The sequence below is a fragment of the Peromyscus maniculatus genome, chromosome 1 (assembly GCF_049852395.1).
Source record: "Peromyscus maniculatus bairdii isolate BWxNUB_F1_BW_parent chromosome 1, HU_Pman_BW_mat_3.1, whole genome shotgun sequence".
In the NCBI taxonomy this organism is placed as follows: Eukaryota; Metazoa; Chordata; class Mammalia; order Rodentia; family Cricetidae; genus Peromyscus; species Peromyscus maniculatus.
In genome coordinates, this window is record NC_134852.1 from 94,059,586 (window position 1) to 94,077,247 (window position 17,662).

General features: G+C 44.0%; 1 protein-coding gene across 1 annotated transcript in view; it reads left to right on the forward strand.

Annotated features, from left to right (window-relative positions):
- The window catches only part of Efl1 (elongation factor like GTPase 1), a 138,538-nt gene that overhangs the window by 87,950 nt on the left and 32,926 nt on the right, over window positions 1–17,662 (forward strand). The window lies entirely within an intron of this gene.

The window sequence follows — 17,662 nt, forward strand, 5'->3', positions numbered from 1 at the left end:
GGTAATTGAGGTGTCAAGGAAGAAGAGAAGAGACATGGCAGGGCAGTCCTGCATCTGAGCATTAGTTTCAAGAGGTCTGTTTCTTTATTTGCCTTTTGACCCAGTGTTATTGATCTCATGGCTGAACCCTTTGGGAGATAGGAAAAACACCTGTAAGAGCTGTCCTCTGGAAGACATTGGGTCACAGTAATGTCCCCTATACCCACAGAGAGTATCCAAGAATCTTTGGCACCTGTGAGCTCAGCCCTGGGGATTCCGGGTTAGCTGATGAACACATTCCAGATAAGAATCCGTATAAACTGGTGGGCTTCGGTGATTGTTAATCTAATGATAGTGCCACAGACAGGCTTGGCAGCCTTGAGAACTAGTTTGCACTAGTCTGGTTAATCTACTGATAGTGCTGCAGACAGGCTTGACAGCCTTGAGAACTAGTTTGCTCTAGTCTTTCTGATGAGAATTTCTTTATAGATGCTACACCAGCATTTCTGATTCGTGCTACTGTTGATCCCTTAGTTTGCACTAGGGACAGTTGACTAATCAATCAGAAGTCCTCTAGTTTGAGCAAACACATCCCAGTGTTCCTGATGGAGTAAAGGAGCCTCCCTCTTAGGAGGACATTCCTAAGTTCTGGGTACTCCATTGATTTTGATCAATAAGATCAGTTCGATCAATTAGAGATGACCACCATCCCACCCCACAGGATGTTGGGGGTCTTCGCCTTGAAAATCACATACATAAGGCTGTCATGTTACATCTGTGGAGATTTGCCATTTGAAGTGACCTTCACATTGTCCTGCTGATCTGTGTTCTACAGGTACGTTTCCTGGGATGTAGGCTGAGGTTTTAATCTCGCCATGGCTGGATCTTGACAGTGGTGATAGTTATGTAGATGTAGACACACAGCAGTCCTCTGGTGACACGTTGGATGTTAGCAGTAGAGAAGTAAGTGTATTTGCTAGAACACTGTTTTGTTTCTTCCAGAAATAAAGACAAAACCATAGTGTAGACTTCTGCGTTTTTAATTTTTGGACATCTTCCAATGGGTGTTTAAAAGAACTAGACTGTGGAGAAGCCATAGCATGTCAAGAACCAGAAAGTAGAGAGAAGAGAGCGGGCAAGGGGAGGCAGACTGCGCATAGTCGAATAAGGGGGGGGGGGGGTTTGAGGCCGGGTGTCTTCAGTGGTCGCTCAGCAGTGCAACACATGCTGTGTCAGCACTGGAGAATGGGGGGTGGGGATGGAAAAGATGAGCAGACCAGTCGGGGCTGCTTCTGTTTCCTGCCAGACTATGACAATGTACTATACGGCTGGACTTACTTCATTCAATATTCTGTTGTGAGATCCATCGTACACATAATTCTCATTTGTTTATTCTCATCACTCTGTGTGTGCCTACTATACTGTATCCACTATTCTCTTGGGAGATAGTTAAGTAATTTTTCCAGTATTTGCCTGTTATGAATGTTGTTGCTTTGAATGTTCTCATGAATGTCTTGGTGATTATATCTGCATGTTTCTATTGGGAGAGAAATTGCTGGGTCATAGAATAAGCATATGCTTATGTTTAGCGACTAAGAATTTTGGTTTCTGACAGAAGCGTCTGAGAGTTCTGGGTACTCCATATCACTACTAATAATTGTTTCTTCTTTCCTTTTCATTTGAGCCATTTCTTTCTTTATGAGGTCGTATCCTATGTTAGTTTCCCCAATGACTAGTGAAAATAAATGCCTTTTATTTGTTGAACATCGATTTCTGTTTGTGAAAAGCCTGTTAGATATCTACTTTTCCTTCCTGGCCTCTTTTTATATTGAGCTGTGGATATCCTTCCTATCTTCTTAGTGTGTAGATGTCCCTGGCTGAGCATATAGACTGCAGACACCTCTTCCCACCTTCGGCTCTCCAGTGATGTCTTACTGTATTTTAATACGATCTAAGGCTTCATAATTCCTCTGTGGTTAGTGTTTTGTATACCTATTTTATGAAGTCTTTGCTTACTCTAAAGTCAGATTTTTTTTATTTATTTGAAAATTTTTTTCATATAATGTATTTTGATCATATTTTCCCCTCCCCTAACTTCTCCCAGACCCTCCTCACCTCCATAAACCCCAACTTTATGCTCTTTTTCTCTCCTAAAGAATAATCAAAACAAATGAAATACCAATAAGATTTTTTTTAAAAATGCCAAAACAAAGGAGGCACCCACCACCTCCCCCACCCCATCCCCCACAACCATCAAGTTAGTTCGTGTTAGTCAACTATTTCTGGGCATGGGGCCTGCCTGAGTGTGCTTGATATATCCAGTGACACTCCACTGGAGAAAACTGGTTTTTCCTTTGCAAGTAGGTATCAGTTGCAAATAGTTTGTTAAGGGTGGGAGCCCATGTCCATTTCCCTGTCTCATTGCTGGGACTCTGTCTGGCTTGAACCTGAGTAGGTTGTGTTTATGCTGCCACAAGCCATAGTGTCTGTGGGTTCATATGTGCGTCAGTCTTGCTATGCTTGGAAGACTGTTTTCTTAGAGTCGTCCATCACCTCTGGCTCTTAGAATCTCTCTGTTGCCTCTTGTACATAGATCCTGAGCTTTGATGGAAGGGTTTGATGAAGACATCCCATTTAGGACTGAGTGTTCCACTCTCTCAGTGGTTTATAACCTCTTGATTCCAGCCACGCTCTACAAACACTTCAAAAGTTCTTATAGCTTGTGAACAAGTTTTCAGTGTAAAATTGGCAACATTTTTTCATTTTTAAAAGATCACATGATACTGACACTACTTCAGTCTGTCTTATTATAATTGTTTTCCTTCTATTTTATGTATATAATCCTATTTACATAAAATTTTGTATTCTACTTTATCTCAGTGATCGCCAAAGTCAGTTTATTTAGTGGTTGTGTAGTATTCCGACAGGTATACATGTTTGCCCAATCTCTAGACATTGAAGCTGCTCTTACCTAGTTAGGAAACACTGCTTGCTGTCTTGCAGAAATATGTTGTACTGAAGGTAACAAATAGAATGGCCGTATTGATTCTGAGCCCCATCATTAGTTATTTTCACTTGTTTTTAATTGAGTCAACATTAATCCATCCCTTACAGTACCAGTCTTTTTGTTTTTTAGTTTGATTGCTTTTTACACCATTATCCGCTCGTGTTTTTAAAATACATAATTAAAACCCATAACCACTATGGTATAAAATTTTTTCTGAAATTTAAGATGATATTAATTGAAAAACTGAACTTGAACTGTTTTTTACAATTAAAAAAATTTAATTTTTTTTTTTTTTTACTCAGTGGGTGGGCACGTGCCTGTCACCCTTCCTGTGTAGAGGTTGGGGACAGCTTGTACGAGTCAATTCTCCCCTTCTATCCTGTGGATCCTGGGGATTGAACCCATGCCATCTCACCTCCCCTGGACTTGAAGTTCTGATGAGCGAGAAAATGTGGTGGTTTCCTTTTACTTTGGGCCCTGGTAACAGAGCTGTCTTCCAGGCTGCTGCCTCTTACTGTGGAGGTAATGCGCACGCGCGCTCTGGAAATGGCATTCGCTTGAATTGAACTGATACGTCTTGCGTAAAATTTAGTCAGCAGTCTTGGAACATAGCTCAGCGGCACCCACGCTGCATCGAGATGCAGACACATGGGAGAGCCTCAGCTACAAAGTCAGCTAGGGGTTCAGTAAGGCGGCAGTAACGGACTAAGTTCCAGCACTGCCCTGGCAGTTACCAGCAGAGACTAAGCTACTGTTCCTGGTGTGGCCCTGCAAGGGAGGGCTACACAGCCGGTGGTGACGTGACCTCCCAGGGACTTTGGAAGTTCTCACTAAAGGCTGAACACGTGGTATGCTGGGTGACTTCTTCTGAGACTTCTGTAAGTTATCTAACCATTGGGATGGGCAAATGTTTGGCTGTCCCCAAGTGTAAACAGTGTAACTAAATCAGACCATTTGCAGCAGATGAATTGATCATGGTGGAAACCATTGAGAGCTTTGCTATCTATTTAAAAATACCAGCAAATCAAAAAAACAAAAAACAAAAAAAGGATAGAAGAGAAGTGATAAATTTAGGGAGGTAGATAGGCTTAATCTTATTGAAATATCCCACAGTGTAAACACGTCAAAGTATTGCAGGGTACTCCATTAACATAAAGTTTTTATGATTTTTACATACAAGGTAAAAAGTGAATTTTAAAAATGCTATAGGAACAGCCACACTAACAAAACACAAGAACTGATCTTGTCTTCATCTGCCTCCCGTGGTCCTCAACACAGCTGGAAGCATGAGCCATCAGTACAGTACTTAGTGAGATAAACTTCTAAAAGTACAGAAATGGTGTGAAATGCTCCTTCAGCAACAGGGTTGAGTTCGGCCTCAAATCCCTGTGTTAACCAATGAGATGCCGAAGGCCACTCCAGATTCCTGGCCTCCTGTCTGGCCTTTGAGTAAAGTAGTGACCACTAGAGAAGTGTTCCCTGCTAGTGGTTAAGGGTCCAGGAGAGTCACCGAGTGGTGCAGGCCCAGTACTCACGTGACGGCCTGCACCGGCAGAATCCCGAGATGAGGGCCTGTGTTTGGGGCTGAGAGTCAGCACAGCCTTCAATCTCAGGCTGTTCAGCACTTCACTCTGGGGAAGACCTTGATTAACCTAAGGAACAGGCCGTTCCCCATCTGATGGGAACCCAAACCTCCCTCTGGACACCGGGCGCACAGGCACAGGGAGATCCGACAGTCCAAAGAGCAGTTTCAGTTTCTGGGCTCAAGTTGATTAATACTAATGCAATCCATTCAGAGCATAATCCCAGGGTTTATTACTCTGTGATCACTCAGACAGTGGGGGTATTCATTCAAGCCCCAGGAGCAACAAAAGGCTGTTTTGTTGTTGTTGTTGTTGTTATTGTTGTTGTGTTTATTTTTAGCTCCTGTTTTTAGATAAATATTATCCTAATAAAAGTAGGAATTTTGCTGAGATCATTTGTTTAAATGTGTGAGAACTAAAGGGATAACACTCTTGACACTGAGTACAGATTTTCCTAGGCATATGTTTATATTTCACTATGCACTTAAGGTTATAATTTTAAAGTATGTGCATTTTAAAACGTGAAAGCTGCACTTCAGGTGTGTTTCTGTGCATGTATGTGGGGCAGCACATGTCTGGGGGGGGGGGCAGCACATGTCTATGTACAGTGTAGAGGGTGGAGGAGAGCCTCGAGTGACATTCTCAGAATTGCTGCCTACCTCCTTTGAGACAGACTCTTTCATTGGCCTAGACGTCAGTAATTAGGCTACACTTGATGACCAGTGAGCCCAGGAATCCTCCTGTCTCCTTCCCCAGCACTGGGATTACAGAACACACTTCCACATCCAGCATTTTCACATGCTTTCTGGGGATTGTACTCATGCTTGGAAGGCAGTACTTTACATCCTGAGATATCTCCTCAGCTCCCAAGAGATACACATCTCAGTGAACTCAAAACAAAAAACCCAAAAGTTTACAAGGTACAGAAATATGGAAAATATAAAAAGGCAGTTAAGATCGTTATCAGCATTTTAAAATTTGCAGTCCTTTAAGTGGTGAATAGTCCAGTGAACACCCACGTACTCATCCAGGTTTAACTGATTTGGACGTTTTCCTGTAATGGTATCCCTTCTTCTCTTACTATTGGGTGGTCACCTGAGGAGCCTTTGTTGTGTCTCTCCCGGCTCCACCAGAGCTCCCAGCTGCCCTGGCGTGTCCCTGTTTTGAGGCTGGTGTGTAGTTTACACTCCCCTGCTTTAAAGGTGTCTGTAGGAGAATGCATAGATACATACAGAGTGAATTTTTAAACTCTGAATAATAGATACTGTTTGTGACTTGTGCAACATTTTTCTTATGCTGTTTCATGTTGTTTTACCTTGGTGGATTTGAGGGAAGTTAATTTGGTTCTCTGAGAAAGGGACTCACTCTGTAGCCTAGGCTCTTCTATCTACTAGTTCATGGTCCTCTGTCTGGCTCGGGCTCTGCAGTATTAGGACTATAAGCATGTACCACCATGCCCACCTTCAGGGATTTTTTTTCCCACCCATGTTGATTCCATTGTCTGAATTTATAACGTAATTTTTCTCTTCTTCCGTTAACAGTTATGGAAAGTGGCTTTCAGGTTTGTGGGTGTTGTTTTTCCCCAGCACCAGGAATGCAGTGTAAGACCTGCATGTGTTAGGCAAATGCTCACCCAAGCTAGATCTCTAGTCTTCTTGCTTAAGTATTTAGTCACAGGGTATCTTAGTCAGTGTTCTGTTGCTATGAAGAGGCATCATGATCAAGTCAACTCTTATACAAGAAAGCATTTAATTACAGGCTTGCTTACAGTTTCAGAGGTTTAGTCCATTGCCATCATGGTAGAGATCATGGCAGCAGGTAGTACTGGAGAAGTAGCTGAGAGCTACATCCTGATCCACAAGCAGAGAGAGAGAGAGAGAGAGAGAGAGAGAGAGAGAGAGAGAGAGAGAGAGAGAGAGAGAGAGAGAGAGAGAGAGAAACTGCCCTTGATGTGAGCTTTTGAAACCACAAAGCCCCAGTTACACCCTTCCTCCAACAAGGCCATACTTCCTAATCCTTCTCAAATAGTGCCACTTTCTGGTAACTGAGCATTCAAATAATATGAGCCTCTGTTGTCTATTCTTATTCAAACTACCACATTCCATTCCCTGGCCCCAAAGGCTTGTAGTCTATTCATGATGCAAATTGCCTTCAGTCCAACTTCAAAAGTCCTCCCAGTCATTCACCATCTCAACACTACTTAAAAGTCCAAAGTCTCTTCTGAGACTCACGGCAGTCTCTTGACTGTAAGCCCTATAAAATCAAAACCAAAAAGCAAGTCACATACTTCCAAAAGACAATGGCACAGAATATGCATTACCATTCCGAAAGGGAGCATAGTGAGGAAATACTGGACCAAAACAAGACTGAAACTCAGCAGGGCACACTCAAATTCTGCTTCTCTGTGTCTGATATCAAAGTATTCTTCATATCGCCAGCTCCTTTCAGCTTTGTTAACTGCAACATACTTCTCTCTCCTGGGCTGGTTCCATATCCTGTTAGCTGCTGTCCTTGGTATGTGTCCTATGACTCTGACATCTTCAACATCTTGGGGTTTCCAGGGCAATCTAGGCTTCCCCTTCACAGCTTCATACATAGGCCTCTCGGAGTCTCCACGCAGAAACACCCGGCACAAGCCCCGGCCTCACTCCCAGTCTTTATTTCCTTAGCTGTGGAGGGAAATTCTACAACCTCTTTCTTGTATTCTTGACTCTAAAGCCAGAACCATGTGGCCAAAGCTGCCAAGTTCTGCTCCAGATCTCCTCCCATTACATTTGCATCAGCTTTCTGCTGTAGATGCTTTCTTTTACTTCTTGAGCTGTTCTTTAGTTCCTTTTCACAAGTTGGAAGCTGCTGGGTGGGATCTTGCCCTGAGGTCACCACTCCCTTTATTCCATTTAGCATCAGTCTTTTCTTTAAACTTTGTAACTCCTTGAGCACTGGACTCAGCTTCATTGCACTTCCCAGAGCTCCTTTTCCCCTCAAACTGTGCATTTTGTATTCTCTTTGCCTAGCTTTCTTCTTTTCATTACAGATCTGTAGAGGAGTATTACTAATAACGTGACAGAGTCAACACTAGGCTGTCTTGAAATCTCCTCTGCCAGTGGCATTAATCTAAAACTCTTCAAGTTAGCCTCAGGCAGATTTTTTAGGACTAAGGCAAAAAGCAGTCAGTTCTTCGCCAAAATACCACAAGAAGGATCTCTAAGCCACTTAGTAATATTCCTTCCCTCTGAAACTTCTTGAGCTGGATCCCCACAGTTCAAGTTACCTTCAGCATTATCTTCTAATACTCCTACTAGGATAACCAACTAAGCCCTGCTTAAAGTGTGCAACCACTTTTCTAGTCCAAAGTCCCAACGTCTTCTATATTCCTCCAACAAGCAGCATGGTCAGGCCTGTCATGGCAGTACCCTGGCCCTTAGTACCAACATCTGTCGTAGTCATTGTTCTATTGCTGTGAGGAGACACCATGACCATGGCAACTCTTATAAAAAAGAAAGCATTTAATTGGAGACTTGCTTACAGTTTCAGAGGCTAAATCCATTATCAGCATGGCAGAAAGCATGGTGACAGGCAAGCACTGTGCTGGAGAAGGAGCTGAGATCAGCTACATCCCTGATCCATAAGCAGAGATAGAGAGAGCATGACCTGGTGTGGGCTTTTTTTTTTTAATCATATTTTTTTTATTTATTTTACAATACTATTCAGTTCTACATAATAGCCACAGATTCCCTTGTTCTCTCCCTTCCTGCCCCCTTCCCCTTCCCCCCAGCCCACCCCCCATTCCCACCTCTCCCAGATCAAGTTCTCCCCCGAGGACTGGGATCGACCTGATAGACTCAGTCCAGGCAGGTCCAGTCACCTCCTCCCAGATTGAGCCAAGCGTCCCTGCATAAGTCCCAGGTTTCAAACAGCTAACTCATGCAACGAGCCCAGGACCTGGTACCACTGCCTAGATGCCTCCCAAACAGATCAAGCCAATTGACTGTCTCACCTATTCAGAGGGCCTGATCCAGTTGGGGGCCCCTCAGTCTTTGGTTCATAGTTCATGTGTTTCCATTCATTTGGTTATTTGTCCCTGTGCTTTATCCAACCTTGGTTTCAACAATTCTCGCTCATATACATCCTCCTCTTTCTCACTAATTAGACTCCCAGCGCTCCACCAGGGGCCTAGCCGTGGATGTCTGCATCCAGATTCCTCAGTCTTTGGATGGGGTTTATGGCACAACTATTAGGGTGTTTGGCCATCCCATCACCACAATAGGTCAGTCCCGGCTGTCTCTCGACCATTGCCAGCAGTCTTTTGTGGGGGTATCTTTGTGGTTTTCTGTGGGCCTCTTTAGCTCTTTGTTTCTTCCTTTTCTCATGTGGTCTTCATTTACCATGGTCTCCTATTCCTTGTTCTCCCTCTCTTTTCTTGATCCAGCTGGGATCTCCCGCTCTCTTTCCCTTGACCCTCGCCCTTCATTGCTCCCACTCATGTCCAGGCTGTTCATGTAGATCTCATCCATTTCTCCGTGTCTTTCTTGGGGTCCCATTTTCCAGGTAGCCTCACTGGTGATGTGAGTAGCAGTCCAGTCATCCTTGTTCCACAGGCTTTTGAATCCTTAAAGCCCACCCCTAGTGACACACTTCTTCCAACAAGGCCACAACTCCTGATCCTTCTACTCCTTTCAAATAGTGCCATTCCCTGGTGACTAAGCATCCAAATATATTAGTCTATGGGGCCATTCTCACTCAGACCACTACACAGGGTATCACTGATTTGCCCAGGCTGGCCTTGAACCCCTCGGAAATGTTGTGAAGATGGCAGGCCTCCACGATCTAGCCATCTTGCTTTCAGATTTTTGCTGTTAGAAAAGTGAAGACCTTTGAACATGTGGATGCTTTACTAGGGCAATGGTTTTTTAACCCCATCAATCCAAACCTTATTTTAATAGCTAATCTAACATCACCTTTCTTCCTGGAAGCAAAATTCAAAGACAAAATAATCTGCCTGCCTACCTAATTTTCACAACAATGTAATCATTTAGTCATAAGGACAAACAGGAAGTAATCTTCAATAAAGTGAATTGCCCTTTGGAATATAAAGATTATTTGTGACTGTGTCAGAGGTGTGATTAATTCATATGATTAATTCACATGGTGTTTACGTCACAGTAACAAATGCATTTGGATAGAATGTATGGAATTGAGTGCCTGTTGGTAAGATGTTGAATATTTTGTTTTCACAATGGGTTCATTCTTCCTCTGATTTACGTAGTAATTCCATTCTTAAAATTTTAGTGTATATTTAACTGTAAAAAGAAAAGAGAGCAACCACCTGTAGACGAATTTCTAAATGGTCTTATTAAATAAGAAACACAGAGCCAAATATAGGGGTGAAAGCCTTAGAGATCAGGGAAATAGTGAGAGCCCCCACCTAAGCTTAACTCCCCACGCTGCCGCCGTAGCTTCCCCAGAGAGCTACTTCCTGTCTACCCACACCTTTATTGCCTTGCTGTTCTGCCCTCTCTTTGACTATCTTAGCCCAGCTACCTCACTTTCTGTCTGTCAGTAGAAACCTCCAGGTCTCTATGGTTGGCACTGGGATTAGAGGCTTGGCTTTGTTCCCTAGTGTGTCCTTGAACACACAGAGACCCTGCCTGCCAAGTAATTAGAATAAGGGCGTGTGCTCCCACTGCCTGACTTCTATGTTTACTTAAAAATATCTGGCCTTTTTTCCCCTTGATCTCCAGGCATGCTTTATTTATTAAAATACAAATAAAATATCACCACATTTCAGCACAAATAAAATATCACCACAACCGCCTTTGCTATTGAAATGAAATTAGATTTAAGCTCAGATTGCTGTTGACTAGTTATCCAGCACAGAACCCACAAATGATGCATATAAAGGACGGACTCCTTTGTGTAGGACATTTGTATACATTATGAGGTCCTGGCCCAGCCTACTAAATGCTAGTAACACTTATAACAACCTTTAGTCCCATCTATAATACATAAAACCCACTTTCTAAATACACATAGCTACCAAAACTTGGTTCTTCTGTACCACTAACATAGATGTGAAATGGTGTCTTGTTTTAATTTATATTGTGTTGTTTAATGAGATTAAGACTTGGGGGTGTTTTTTGGTTTTTAACAGCCAGGCTCCTCCTCTTTTGAATCTTTTTGTAGATATGCCTATATTCTTTGTCTCTATCCCTGTTGCTTTTTAGGAATCCTTGATTTACACTAGCACTTAGCGCTTGCATCTTCGACTCTTTGATACCAGAGTCATTTTTGTCGCTTTGGTTTTGTATCTCTTGTTACAAAGTGTGTTTCTTACAAGTTACTGAGGTTTATGGCTCTAGTGTTGTGGAGTCTTTGGGATTTAAGTGTTCCAGTTTTTGTTGTTTCACATTTCATCTTTGATCCATAGGAAATTTTCTTTTTCAGCGTGTGTGACAGTGGTATCTTTTTTCTGTTTCATCAGCTTATTGTCTCCCTGCCGCTTGCCGACCAGGCCCTCCTGTCTGCCACCTTGGACGTGCCGTCCACATGCTTGTGCTTGCTGGTCTGTGTCGGCCTCTCGTTCTTCTCCACTGATGCTGCATCTGATGACCACCGTCGCTGGGCTGTCTGTGCATCTGCCCCCCCCCCCAGTCGTGCCACTTTGTCCTGAACAGGGTCGTGCGCTGCCCCTTCAGCCGTCTTTAATATGGTCCACGGTGAACAGAAATAGCTCACAGCTGGACATGTCCTTCTCTGGTTTCACCTGTTCATTCAGCTTTTCCCTGGCTTTCTGTTTCTTTGACTATTTTGGTCAGGATCATTTTGTACCTGAGCTGGAGTCGCCATTTCATCCAGAAGGAACTCATTTCCTCTTGCCATTTGGAAATATTTGAGTTTTAAAGGCAGAAGGAGTCGGGTTATGTTTTTCTGACTTAAAAAACCCTATGTCTTTTCTCCATCCTTTTCCCTCCTCTCTCTCCCTCCTTTCTTCTTCTCTTCCCTCCTTAAGTTTTGCCTTTAGACAAATGTGCAGCATTATTTTGTTTATGCTTCTTGTGTGCTGACCTGCGTATGTTCCTCCATTTATTTAAACCGTTCCATTTGAAACTCACCCTGAAGACTAGTATCTAAACCAGTGTGTTCCATGCAAAATGTAAGTTTAGGTCAGTGGGACAGAGCACAGAGCCCATGGATGGGTGGGATTATGAATGCAAGTCTGTTATTCGTTGTAGTTAACTCTTTGGTGTATCCATGTGATTGACTAATACAGGTCAATTCATACCCCAAATGTAGATTCAGAATCTGACGAGCTTGCCGCTTAGCACAGCAGCGGCCACTGTGACCTTTATAATTATCACTGCCGCTGCTTCATTTATTACCCAAGGTTAGAGCAGTAATTAGATTCAAATCCCCTGATTCCACATCACACATAACAAGCACACATGTGGACTAGAGAAGAGAACCGATAGCATTTGCAGGGTCCCGGAGAAGTGGGAACACTGGGGTGAAACGGCTCTTCAGTCCTGCTTTAAGCTCCACGCCGAGTCTGTCAATAAGGACCTTGTATTCTCCCTTGAGCCCACAATGGTGCCATTTCAGCTCTTCAGAACACCCTCCCACGCACTCTGCACGGCTGTCTCCTTATCTCTTTATTTCAGTTTCTCAAGGAAGCCTAGAACCTTGTGATTTCTCTTTTCTGTAAACAGAATGCACTTGCCTTCTTGGAACAGTGGTCATACTGTACTGTAGTTCTTTTCCCTGCCTTTGTCCCATCAATTCTTAAGCTCTGTGAGGACAGGAAGTGCTCACATTCATTCAGTTCTTGGAGAATCATTATGTAGTGCCTGCTTTGGATCCCTGCCCTTAGAACTCATGTTGTTGGAAGACTGGGGAATTTGAATGATTATTAATCAGTTATTTGAACAGAACTTTCTAAGCTTTGAAGCTTGGACACCAAATAGAAAAACCTCAAACACAAAATAAAGAAAAAAAAATATTTAGAGAAGGGGAGATAGAGCTAAAAGGTTCATTACACAATGAATAATGTAAATAGTAATAAGAAATCACACACCTAAAAGAAGGCTATGGCTGTAACACTTCCCTTTCCTGCCCACGGCAGAAGCTGATTTGTCCTGGTTTCCTCCCTTTCATCTTTCCAGCCTCTCACAAATCACCACAAAGGACAGCCCCGCCTCCATCCCTAATCCAGGGACAGCCCCACCTCAGTCCCTAATCCAGGGACAGTCCCACCTCCATCCTTAATCCGGGGACAGTCCCACCTCAGTCCCTAATCCAGGGACAGCCCCACCTCAGTGCCTAATCCGGGGACAGCCCACCTCAGTCCCTGATCCAGGGACAGTCCCACCTCAGTCCCTGATCCAGGGACAGTCCCACCTCCATCCCTAATCCAGGGACAGCCCCACCTCAGTCCCTAATCCAGGGACAGTCCCACCTCAGTCCCTGATCCAGGCACAGTCCCACCTCAGTCCCTAATCCAGGCACAGTCCCACCTCAGTCCCTAATCCAGGGACAGTCCCACCTCAGTCCCTAATCCAGGGACAGCCCCACCTCAGTCCCTAATCCAGGGACAGTCCCACCTCAGTCCCTGATCCAGGGACAGTCCCACCTCAGTCCCTGATCCAGGGACAGTCCCACCTCAGTCCCTGATCCAGGGACAGTCCCACCTCCATCCCTAATCCAGGGACAGCCCTGCCTCGTTCCCTAATCCAGGGACAGCCCTGCCTCGTTCCCTAATCCAGGGACAGCCCCACCTCATTCCCTAATCTGGGGACAGCCCTGCCTGGGTCCCTGATCCGGGGACAGTCCCACCTTGGTCCCTAGGTCCCTAATCCAGCTGTAGTCTACCACATCCACAGCCTTCACACCGAAGACTAGCATCCCTGCTGTGAAGTTCAGCCCTTGGTCACCTGTCTCTACCTCCAGCCTGTGTTCTCTGCTGTGCCCTGCCCTGAGTGTTGGGACTGTTAGGACCAGGGTGTCTCTCTGTGCTGGCCAGGGCTAGAATCTCCTTCCTCACCTTACACAACCCATTTACCAGCCATTCACAGCTGTTTCGCTCTGGTAGAAAACATCGTTTCAAATGTCTTACTGAAGTGCATGCTGCTTGTTTTCCTGGGCTAGCCTGTGCATCTCTCATCTGTCCTGGTGTAACAGGGGAAGACAGAGAGCGGCTTCTTTGAGGCGCCCTCTCATTTGCCTTGGACACATTACCAGGCGGCACTCGGGTGCTGGCCACTTCAGGCTCTTCCCCTGCTGGAGTCCTCATCTCCCGCGCCTGCTTGTGTTAGCCAAACTCCATTGGGTCAGTGTGTTTTCACAGGAGTGGAGTGAGCTGGCTCCCCGTGACCACATCTCGGGCATAAACTGAGACCCTATGGTGATATGGTTATAACTCTTTTACCTCGATGGGCAGTTTGCTCCCTATTCTTAAATACACCAGAATTAATTAAATACACCAAAATTTATTAATTACAAATTTATAATTCTTTACGGTGTTAGTTTTCTCGTTATTCTCTTCTGAGGAAAGGGCCTCCAGTTCTGAGTGTAACCTACTTAAGAACTATTTTTAACTTATTTGTTCCTATGAGAAGGAAAAAAGAAAATGACATGATGATGTCATTGTTGCAAGACTTTTCTCTAGGGCCATGAGGAGGCTGACAGGCTGTTGATTTCATGGCCTGCTTAGCACACCTAACAGGCCCAGCAGTCTTCTGAACACCTTAGCTAGTCTCGACCCATCAACCTTGGCAGTGCTGGCGAAGCAGGCTTGGAAAAGGCATGTTTACGTTCCTGGTCTTCCCCACCTTCTCAGTGAGGGTTGGAAAGTGTGGGTTCCCTAACACTCTTTAAAACTGCTGGGTCTGAGTGACAAGGAAGTAGAACTGGAGCGTAAGCTGGGGACAGATGTATTGGGTCCTTGGTACCTAATGACATCAGGCATAGGGCAGAATGTAGCCTTGCACAACCAAGGACACAGCATCCCACATCTTCAGGCATCTGTACTGAAAAATAGAAAATTCCCCACGTCCTGTCCAACGTGGCTCCAGGTGCTTGAACGGACCTGAGGCTATGTGCAAGTCTGCTTTTCCACAGTTTACAGAATCCATTGATTCGGGCCCAACCATAGTTGGAAGGACAAGCTGGGGGAGTGGGGGGGGGGGGGGTTAACTGTGATAATGTTAAACCTTAGGGAGCATCTGCTAGCCAAAATGTTACATATTTTCCAAGATATTGTAATCCCAGTAACACTTTTCTTTTACCAGGGAGTAGTGCTTTACAAACGTACGTTTTCCATAAGATGGTAATGCTGTTTTCTGTCCAGACAGCTGACTGGCTGGTCCCCGGAAAGCAGTGTTAGCATTTAGTGGTAGCTTTGCCATCTTCCTACCTGCAGGGCAACCTGGTGCTGGAGTGACTCAGCCCATGGAACAGAAAGCCAACCCACTTCTCAGTCTCTGCAAAATATTGCTAACAGGTCTTTTTATGTATGTTTTATGTATTGTTTATGTCTGAGCTACTTCTTAAAGGGGGATATTAGGGACAACCTGGAAAAAATGGCCTGCTAACATTACAAAATATTAATATTTGACTTAACAGAATCAAATGAATGATATAGAGCCTAGCCAGGGCCTCTGTTCTCCACTGAAGAACTCAGCATTTACTTGGTTCTGGTAACTGTCATCCTGTCTGAGGCATGCTAGCATGCTCACTCATTTACCTTCAGTTGGTTACAAAAAAACAAAACAAAACAAAACAAAACAACAAAAACGAAGCTGAAATTCTTTTGCTCCATAAACTGCTTTTATCGACATATTCCTTAATCTGGCTTTTCTGTACTTTTTTTTTTTTTTAATAAATATAGTGACTAAAAAATGATGGCCACCATCATTTGGGATTTTTCACATGGAACTAATCTCTTCCTAATTCAGAAATTTTGAAATACTCCTTGGGAGTATGCCCCTCCCCTCCAAGTCCTAGTTGAAGGGAACAGCAAGGTTTGAGTTTTGTATAGCACCAATTGACTCCAATTCATAATCATCCTGCTTCAGCCTCCTGAGTGTGGGGATTCCATGTCTGGCTAATTATTATACTGTTTACTGAAATGATTGAAGTAAAAAAAAAAAGTCATGATTTAAGGGACAAAAGATTATTGAATGTTATAATAGAGTAAAGGTGAGTGCCTAAGAGGAGAACACAGGGCAGGGAGGTGGGGGAGGAAATAGCAGCAGTATGAGGGTGTGAGGATATTAGATAATATGTTTGCATTTTTCTGTCTTTTTCAGAACTGAATTTGATGGCATTATTTTTAAGGCAAAAATTTTGTTTCAAATTGTGTTTAGTATAAAACCAAGCTGCACAGTCACTATTGCCCTGTATCCTATGAAGAAGTTCTCAAAGAGATGTTAAGTCATTCTACTGTGATTTGCCCCGATAACCTCAATGGTCCTTTTCCTATGTCTTTAAATTATATTTTAGAATAAATACAGTAGGTAACCTGTAATACAGCTAGCAAAGATCTTAGGCCCTTCAGATCATTTCCTATGCTTTGAATTCTTTGCCTTGACTCTTTTCTGTTTGGGGGAATTCTTGTCATGCCAGCGGGTCTGAGCAGATCTAAATAGCAAGAGTGGATTCGGTTGCTGGAAGAGCAAAATGTAAACCAGAAGTCAGAGAGCTAGTGTTCAGATTCACTGACCATCTGCAGCTCGTATCCCTTCTGATGTAGAGGAAAGAGCAGCATTTGTCCTCCAGTGAAACCGTGTGCTGTGTGTGCAGGAAGGAAGTGCCACTGTCAGAGGTCAGACGGAAGATGAATGAAGTCTGAAAGAGAATATTTACTATGGGCTTTTCCTGAAGCCTAGCCTCACTGGAGATGAGGCTATTTCTAGTAGCCCTGCTGGAGAGTTGGCCAGCTCCAGAATCAGTTAGGTCCTGATACCAGGGAGACAAACAGGAAGCTGCAGCCAGGCAGACTTCTGCGCGCTGGGCCAATGGGTGCAGTGTTAAGGAATGCTGACTTTACCAAACAGGTATGCTGGAGTGCAGAGATGTGTACAGATGGAGCAGCAGACTTGCTCATAGTAGAATGAACGCTTTCTCCCTTGCACTTGGAAGGCTTCATGAGGTGGTGAATCTGAATGCTCTCTGGTTGGCACATCAAAGGCAAGTTTCCTCTGGTGTGGTCAGACAGGGAGAGTCCTGTCAGCTGTCATTCCGGTGTGTGTCCAGAACTCTTGCCTCGGGTCACCTCTCCCAGACGGGCTACTGTACTAGACTGGACGATCTCCTTCCCACTTAGGCTTCTCAGTCTTTTTTATTTCAACATAATGGCTCCCAAATGATCCTTGTGCATGTTCTAATTGTTCTAAATACTGTCCACTCTGATTCTGGATGTGAGGTCAGAGTGTCGTTCCATCTCTTTGTAAGATACTCTCTTTACTCCCATCTATCCAGAGAACATATGTACCCTTCAGAGTCTCATGCAGCCATCATTCAGGAGCCTAGAGAGGGAAGACTGAAGTCTCTTTAAACCTGAAGTAGAATTCAGAATAGCTAGGGGGTTAAATACTCAGTAGCCATGCCATACTATAGATTTCTGAATTCCCTTTATCCATATGTAAATATGTTTAGCAAAATGGTTATTTTAGCAGAGATTCATATTCATTAAGTTAATATATATTTTAAGAGAGACTACCAACTCTAACTTGAAATAATTGTTGTTTTCAGACAAAATATCTAGAAATGGGGTCTGGAGAGGTGGCTGAGTCTGGAAAGTGTCTGCTGTACAAGCATGAGGAACTGAGTTCGGGTCCCCGACATCCACATAAGAGCCCCAATGTGACCCCAGCACTGGGGAACAGGACACAGACACATCCCTGGGCCCATGGCCAGTCAGTCTAGCCAGTTGGTGAACTTTGAATTCAACGAGAGACCCTGTCTTAGAAAACAAGGCAGAACGCACTTGAAGGAGATACTTGAAGTCTGCCTCTGGCCTCCATGAATGTACACCCACGTGTGCATGCACACCTCCCCAGGCATATATACACATGGCCACATGTACATACAAAATACA